This window comes from Euprymna scolopes, chromosome 40, assembly GCF_053919585.1.
Source record: "Euprymna scolopes isolate OS-2025 chromosome 40, ASM5391958v1, whole genome shotgun sequence".
NCBI classification, from domain to species: domain Eukaryota; kingdom Metazoa; phylum Mollusca; class Cephalopoda; order Sepiida; family Sepiolidae; genus Euprymna; species Euprymna scolopes.
Window position 1 is genome coordinate 44,085,336 of NC_136521.1, and position 9,467 is coordinate 44,094,802.

Sequence of the window (9,467 nt, forward strand, 5' to 3'; positions counted from 1 at the left end):
ATGATAGTAAAAGGAGGTAGGGGTGTCAGATTTCTTCTCCCCCTCCCCCAGACGGTCATCCGTATATTCATATTCTGAACGTTTGTATCAATTTTTATCATTTTTTATGTTCCTGTTTTCAAATTAATTTTTTAAAAATTATTGTTCGAGATTATATAAAAATTATGTTACGACAAAAGTTTCACATTCTTGCAAGCAAGGAAATTATTAAAATCTTGCATATAAAAATTATGCGAAATCTAATTAAAAAAAAAGAAATATTTTTGCTATTATAATTTTTTGTGTGAAAATATTCAATAAACAATGCTTAATTTAATGGATATATCGGTAGTTCGATAAATTAATTTTTCTTCGAGTTATATCGAATTCATTAATACGAACTTTATGTAATGTTCCTGTAAAAATTATTTTTTTTTTTATTATTGTTACAAATTACGATGCTTCATTTATATATAAAAAGCAAAAATAAATTCTTGCGTTTCTTATTTACTACTGAAAACCATAACTTTAGTAAAGGTATTTTTTGTTAAAACACAATAATACATTTCCACTAAGATTTAAATAAAAATGATTAGTTCATTATATTTTTGTGAATTTTTAAGTAAAGGCAGGAGTCAAAATGTTTATACATTGTGAGCATCAGTATTCATTTTGCCCGTACCTATATGTATATATATTTAACCAATATTTAATACAAAATATGTACATATATTTAACTAATATGTCATACAAAATATGCACATATATTTAACCAATATGTCACAATTTTTTTACAAACGCCAACAAATGTCACATTGTGTAGCAATGTACTGAAACAATTATAAAAATATTTGTTTTTATTTTGGATGATGCAGGGCATCCGAAGAGAGATTTTTCTAACAAAATGAAAGTATAATTTTTAGCAATAGGTATCTAGGAAAAGGCCACTACATATGTTATAAATTCCAAATTTCCACAACCTGGCAAATACTGGTACACGCTAGCAAATTTAGATTTGCAATTACAGAATATGATTCTAATTTTTTCCTTTGCTCTTTATTCTAACACTACTACACTAAGTTTACTGTGTTATTTCGCTACAGTTGATATTGTGTAGAACAATAAGAAAATCATAGTGAACAATGCATTCAACAAAATTTCACACACATTTCTAGATACCTATATCTAATAATTTCAAAAGAAAGGACACACTTAGGGAGGTATTTTGGTGGTCAAGTCACTAATAAGAGATTAGCTGGTTTCGCGGCATAGTCCAGGATGTAATAAAGATTGACTGAAATACATGTTCTAGCTGGTTTCTAGGCGTTGCCAGGGGTGTAATATAGACACATTATGTTGTATATTACCTGTTCTCTTCCCCCTAAGGTAAAACAATTTCATATACATGCTGTAAATTACCTTTGCTAGGGATAAAACATGAACAATACCAGTCCTAGGGTAGATAAAACAAATAATACATAGAGATGAAAGATTCCTCTCCCCTAAGAATAAAACATATGTTCAATATCTGCTTTTGTTTTTTCATTGTTTATACGGTCCCGAGCAACGCCGGGTAGCCCTGCTAGTTTATATATAAAAAGCAAAAATAAATTTATGCGTTTCTTATTTACTACTGAAAACCATAACTTTAGTAAAGATATTTTTTGTTTAAACAAAATAATACATTTCCACTAAGATTTAAATAAAAATAATTAGTTCATTATATTTTTGTGAATTTTTAAGTAAAGGCAGGGGTCAAAATGTTTATACATTGTGAGCATCGGTATTCATTTTGCCCGTACCTATATGTATATATATTTAACCAATATTTAATACAAAATATGTACATATATTTAACTAATATGTCATACAAAATATGCACATATATTTAACCAATATGACACAATTTTTTTCAGCAAATTATCAATTACACAATAATATACGAGTTTATAAAAAATGCAAAAATTTCAATATTTAAAGATTTCTAGGGGTTTTCAGTTTCTTTACAGAATCCGAAATTAGCTTTTCCGTACACTGAACAGAAAAGCTAATTTTGGATTTTGTCTTTTCAATAAATAAAAATAATCATTTAACTGTGTTCGCAAACTCACTTTTACCTAATTCAAACGATTTAATCAGAATTAAACATATTACTTTATGTGTACATATGTATGTAAACATGTTTAGACAACTATAAAGGCGTCCAAACAATGGAAGAGTGGTAAAAATATTTAAGGGAGGTAATTGATAAACTATCGTGTCATGATTTATCTCCCCTGAGCACCCCTATATCGATTATAATATTTATGTTTATTTAATTGTTTGCAGTTCATTAAAAAATTATGTAACGTTTATTGGCAAAGTCGCTAAATTATGGCATGAGTTTATTATGTGAATAAAAAATTATGTCTAGATATTAAAATTTTGTTAAATATTATTTATGAAATGTTTTAGAGTAAAATCTATTCAGTAATACATATTTTTGAGAAATAGATGCTTCAAATATGTAAACATCCAATATTGTCCAAAAGAGTCGGCCATATTGGACAACTTTTCTCATTTATTAATAATGTTTAAAAATTGTTTAATGTAAAAAAATTAAATTTCTGTTTTTATCAAAAACAAAGTTATTTAGAAACCCATTCTTAACATGGGGCGGGTGTTTTATAACTAATCTGTATATTTATCTAACCCTTCAATAAAGATATTAATCTTGAAAATACTATTTAAAAATAGGACGGCAAGTTGTCCACATAAGCACCAAAATGTTGATTCCTTTGCTAAAATTTTTCTTTTTTCCACAATTTAAATGTTTTTTTTTTTAATATACACAACACCATTTTGGCAAATTCGTCGTGCAGTTAACAGAACAAAAAACAGCTAAAATCAAATAAATGTAACCAAAGACAAGAGAGTTTACTCTTACCAAAATGAATAAGTTTTTTGTGTTTTAACTTATTTCAAGCGTTCATTAAGTTTGAAACGCAAGTAGTGTTAAGCGCTTAAGTTAAAACGAAAACAAAAATGGCTTTTGTTTTATGAGTACTTTTTCAGTTTTTATAAAACATTCCATAATTCTATTTATTTCAATGAAAATATGGTGTCGAAGACAATCATTAAAATAAAATTAAAAAAAAAAGATGGCAACAGATGACTAATGATATCTAATAACTGAAAACTCGAAAATTGAACAGGAATACAGCTACTGACCGTAACTAATCATGCACATCTTTTTATTTATTTCTATATATTTCTGTTTTGTGGACGATCCTAGCCACCTCACATGGTCACCTGACACCATTTTATTTTTCATTCTAACGAATGTAACTTTTTTTTATGGAAGTAAAAGAAAAATTATTGAAATAACATGTTAACGGATATGTTAAACAAGTGTTGATTAAAAAAAGAGGTATAAATGCTTCACGTGATGTGAAGTTAAAATATATTTTACACATATGTATGCAAAATATAGATCAAAAGTATGAAATATTTTGTTAAAATGAAGTAAAATTCACTTACAATTAACAGTAGATCCTTTAGACAACACGAGGGTGAAAGTTAACGCTGGACAAGAGAAACGTTATTTACGTCTGTATCGCACAAAGATCGCAAACTGACTGAAGTTTTGGCCGTTTTTCCTCACCACACAATATATAAGGGATGACCAGGTCATAACAGGAAAGCAAAGCATTCTGGTCCGATCGAGCACATTCATTGAAAGTTTTCTACCCTCCCCCCACCCCTCAACATCGTATATTTATTTATTTATTTTTTGGTGGGGGATTATCTTGTTTTGACCTACAGTATCGTTCAAATTTTCAAGAAAAATAAAATTTCGCCACACATATATACACGATATATTTTTTCTTTCACACACACACACACACACACACACACACACACACACACACACACACACACACACACACACACACATACACACACACACACACAAAGTAATGGAAATATGACTGTTTCGCCGTGTCACAGCTATTCAATGTCTCTAGGAAACTGTCTGTTTCATATATATATTTGTTTGCATTACTGAAAAAAATAAGGTATTAAAAAAAAAAGGAGAAAAGGTAAAATGTAACCAAAGGCAAGATAATTTACTCTTACTTACTTATATGTTTTTGTGCCTTAAATCATTTTAAAGCGTTCATTAATTTTAAAATGCATGTAGTTCTGAGCGCTTAGGTTAAAAGCAAAACAAAGATGGTTTTTTTGTCTACTTTTTCGGTTCGTTGTAAAACATGCCTCGATTTTTTTTTTTTACTTCAACAAAAATTATTTGTTGAAGACAATCATTAAATGAAAAAAAAGATGGTAGCAGATGACTAATGATATCTAATAACTTAAAAATCGAAAATTATACAGGAATACAGCTATTAACCGTAACTAGTCATGCAAATATTTTTTATCATTATTTCTGTATATATATATATATATATATATGTTTGCATTACTGAAACAATAAAGTTATTAAGAAACAAAAAAGAAGAAGAAAAACAAAGACAAAGTTAAAATCAAGTAAATGTAATCAATGGCAAGATAATTTGTCTTTTACCTACTCGGATAATGCTTTCTGCTTGAAATTATTTTAAAGCGTTCATTAATTTTAAAATACAAGTAGTGCTGAGCGCTTAGGTTAAAATGAAAACAAAGATGGTTTTTGTTTTTTGTCTACTTTCTCGGTTCGTTGTCTATAGTAAGACATGCCTCGATTTTGTTTTTACTTAAATAAAACTTATTTGTCGAAGACAATCATTAAATGAAAGAAAAAAAGATGGCAGCAGGTGACTAATGATATCTAATAACCCCAAAATCGAAAATTATACAGGAATACCGCTATTAACCGTAACTAATCATGAAAATCTATTTTTTTTTATATATATATTTCTGTTTTGTTGACGATTCTAGCCACCTCACATGGTCACCTGACTCCATTTTATTTTTCATTCTAACGAATCTCACTTTTTTATTGAAGTAAAAAAAAAAGTCATCACTATTTATTCAAGTAAAAAACACTGTTTTAAAATAAGTTACAAGAAACAACAACAAAAAAATATGTCTAAGTAAGTAGGAGTCACTTTTCTTTGGTAAAATGCATTTTAGCATTTCGGGTTGTTCAGAATTCAACCAATTAAAAAAAAAAAATCAGAGAAATATGGTACGTACCCATCACGGAACAAAAACTTCATATTCCGAAAATTAGGTAATTTTTTTAAGCAATAGTATTTTGTATAATCCTTTAGTTATAAATCATTTTCCAAACTTCACGAATTTTTGGGTCAGCCCCCCGCCATTTCACTTGTTCGCATCAATCGATAAACAGTGTATGCTTTTCGAATTAATTAAATGTTTTTAAGTGAGTAAAACCACTTAAAATATAGGGGATACTTAGCGAAAAAAAATAAACTTTGATAAATATATATTGATTTTTTTTTAATTCATTATTTGAACAATGAAAAACGCATCCGTTAATATCCCGTTTTAGATAGGGAAAAAAATTGTAAAAATGACTAAGAAGTTCGCTTCTCGTATGTTTCCGTATGTTTGTACTTAACAAGACTATGCAAGGGAGGGAACTGCTGATTGTATTAATATATAGTAAAAATAGTTTTCTGCACTCCCACCCCACAACATCCGTATATTTATTTATTTTTTTAAAGCGGAGGATCATCTTTTATCTACGATATTGTTCAAATTTTCAAGAAAAATAAAATTTCGCCACACATTATATACACGCACGCACACACACACACACACACACATTATACACACACACACACACACACACACACACATACACACACACACACACACACACACACACACACACACACACACACACACACACACACACAGAGTAATTGAACGATAACTGTTTCGCCGTGTCACAGCTATTCAATGTGTATAGGAAACCGTCTTTTTATATATATATGTTTGTTTGCATTACTGAAACAATAAAGTTATTAAAAAAGAAAGAAAAAACAGTTAAATGAAATAAATGTAACCAAAAGCAAGATAGTTTTACCTACTTGGATAATGTTTTTCTGCTTTAAATTATTTTAAAGCGTCCATTAAGTTTTAAATTGAAGTAGTGCTGAGCGCTTATGTTAAATGAAACACACCTACATTATATATATATATATATATATATATATATATATATATATATATATATATATATATATATATATATATATATATATATAAGTCTAGCGGCACTGATGAGTTGTGAAACAACGAAACAGGTCTGTATGTCGATGACTAAAATATATTTTATATTTTATATATATTATATATATATATATATATATATATATATATATAGAGAGAGAGAGAGAGAGAGAGAGAGAAAGAGAGAGAGAGAGAGAGAGAGAGATAGACATCATCACACCGAGAGAGGATTAAAATCACACACACACACACACACACACACACACACACACACACACACACACACACACATATATATACACACACAGACATGAGTATTTACAATTACGCTTTTGAAATGAAAAACTATTAGGTGGGTGCAAAATTAATGTCGTTTTTCTGCTATCAACTATATATAAAAGACGAAATTAGTTTTGCACCAACCTATTATGTTAATGTTTTAATCTTGATAGACGTTAGGAAATAATCAAAACAAATTAAAAAGGGAACAGAAAAGAAAATTAAAACATTTTTTTTTAAATAAAGAGACACCATTTATCAAGGCAAAAAGGTTATTAATGGATAAGGATGAATGATTTTGCTGGGTGAACGGGGAGAGAACACCGTCAAGATCAAAAAAAAAAAAATCAGAAGAAATGCTTTTGTCCGAAGACAGTATATACACATAATATTTTTTCCATAAACACGATATTTTCTCGTAAGTTCGTTAATTTGGTATAGAAAAACTTTATTATTCATGGATTATTTCCGATATATTGAAATAAAATAGACGAGGTAAGATTGAGGTGACGAGGACGATCATTAAATGAAAAAAAAAAAAAAAAAAAAACAAGATGGCAGCATGTGACTAATGATATCTAATAACTCAAAAATCGAAAATTATACAGGAATACAGAATGCAAGTCTTTTTTTTTTATTATTTCAAATTAAAAAAAAATCAGAGAAATATGTACGTACCCATCACGGAACAAAAACTTCATATTCGGAAAATTAATTTTAAAGCAATTTTCTTTTCATGTAGAGAAAACATTTTATTTTTAATTTTTAATAATTTTTAGCAACCTCCATAGTTAATTGTAATTATTACAAGGCTGATTTTAATCTCAGTAGTTCAAATTGATTTATCCCCCTATCTAAAATATGACGGATAAAATCAAACTCGTTTGTTTATAAAATTTCATATGCATGTTGAAATAGCAAAATAATTTTAAAACATTTATGAAAAAATCGGGCAGAAAGATATCGAACATTAATAAAGCATGGATATTTTCAATTTTATTATAAAAAACCCCCCTGTTTTTCTGTTAATATATAAAAAGAAAGAAAGTTTTAAACAGTAAAAAAGAACAACTCATTTAAATAACATTTTTAACGGATATGCTAAACAAGTGTTAATTAAAAACAGGGGTATAAATGATTCACGTGATGTGAAGTTAAAATATATTTTACACATATGTATGCAAAATATAGATCAAAAGTATGAAATATTTTGTTAAAATGAAGTAAAATTCACTTACAATTTACAGTAGATCCTTTAGACAACACGAGGGTGAAAGTTAACGCTGGGCAAGAGAAACTTATTTACGTCTGTATCGCACAAAGATCGCAAACTGACTGAAGTTTTGGCCGTTTTTCCTCACCACACAATATATAAGGGATGGCCAGATCATAAAGGGAAAGCAAAGCATTCTGGTCCGATCGACTACATTCATTCCCCTCAACACCGTATATTTGTTTATTTTTTGGTGGTGACGGGATTATCTTCTGTTTTGTCCTACAGTATCGTTCAAATTTTCAAGATAAATAAAATTTCACACACACATATATATTATACACGATATATTCGCGCGCACAGGCGTTCGCACACACACACACACACACACACACACACACACACACACACACACACACACACACACACACACACACACACTAAAGGAAAGATGACTTTTTCGTCGTGTCACAGCTATTCAATGTGTCTAGGAAACTCTGTTTCATATATATATTTGTTTGCATTACTGAAAAAATAAGGTATTAAAAAACAAAAAAAAGGAGAAAAGGTAAAATGTAACCAAAGGCAAGATAATTTACTCTTACCTACTTATATGTTTTTGTACCTTAAATTATTTTAAAGCGTTCATTAATTTTAAAATGCATGTAGTTCTGAGCGCTTAGATTAAAAGCAAAACAAAGATGGCTTTTTTGTCTACTTTTTCGGTTCATTGTAAAACATGCTTCGATTTTTTTTTTACTTCAATAAAAATTATTTGTCGAAAACAATCATTAAATGAAAAAAAAAAGTGGCAGCAGGTGACTAATGATATCTGATAACTTAAAAATTAAAAATTATACAGAAATACAATTATTAACCGTAACTAATCATGCAAATCTTTTTTTTTATATATATATATATCTGTTTTGTTGACGATTCTAGCCACCTCACATGTTCACCTGACTCCATTTTATTTTTCATTCTTACGAATGTAACTTTTTTATTGAAGTAAAAAAAAAGTCATCACTTTTTATTCAAGTAAAAAACACTGTTTTAAAATAAGTTAAAACAAACAAACAAAAAAATGTCTAAGCAAGTAAGAGTCGCGTACGTTTTCAGCGTAGTGTATTCTATTAAAATGAATTTCTTAGCCAAACTTGGTGAGCAACAAAACTGACTTTTGTCGTATTACTTAACCTTTAGTAATATTTTGAAATAAATATTTTAAATTTCTGAAATCAAATGTGTTAATTTTTATATTGAGTGGGCTTTTAATAGTATTTTATATAATCCTTTAGTTTTAATTAGGCTTTTGAAATGAAAAACTATTAGGTAGGTGCAAAATTAATGTCGTTTTTCTTCTATCCTAAGGATGAATAAAGAGACAGCATTTTTCAAGGCTGAATAAAGAGGCTGAGTAAAGAGACACCATTATATATATATTGTTTTCTCTCTATATATATACAGAGAGAGGGGAGAGAGAGAGAGAGAGAGAGAGAGAGAGAGAGACAGAGAGAGAGAGAGAGAGATATCTCACCGAGAGAGGATTAAAATCACACACACCAACACAGACACACACACATGAGTATTTACAATTAGACTTGAAATGAAAAACTATTAGGTGGGTTCAAAATTAATGTCGTTTTTCTGCTATCAACTACATATAAAAGACGAAATTATTTTTGAACCAACCTATTATTTTGATATTTTAATCTGATCTTGATAGAAGTAAATTGAAACACGCGTTGGAGAGAAACAGGAAATGAGATGAATATGCGATTAAAATGAAGAAAGTCAAACATTTTTTTTTAAT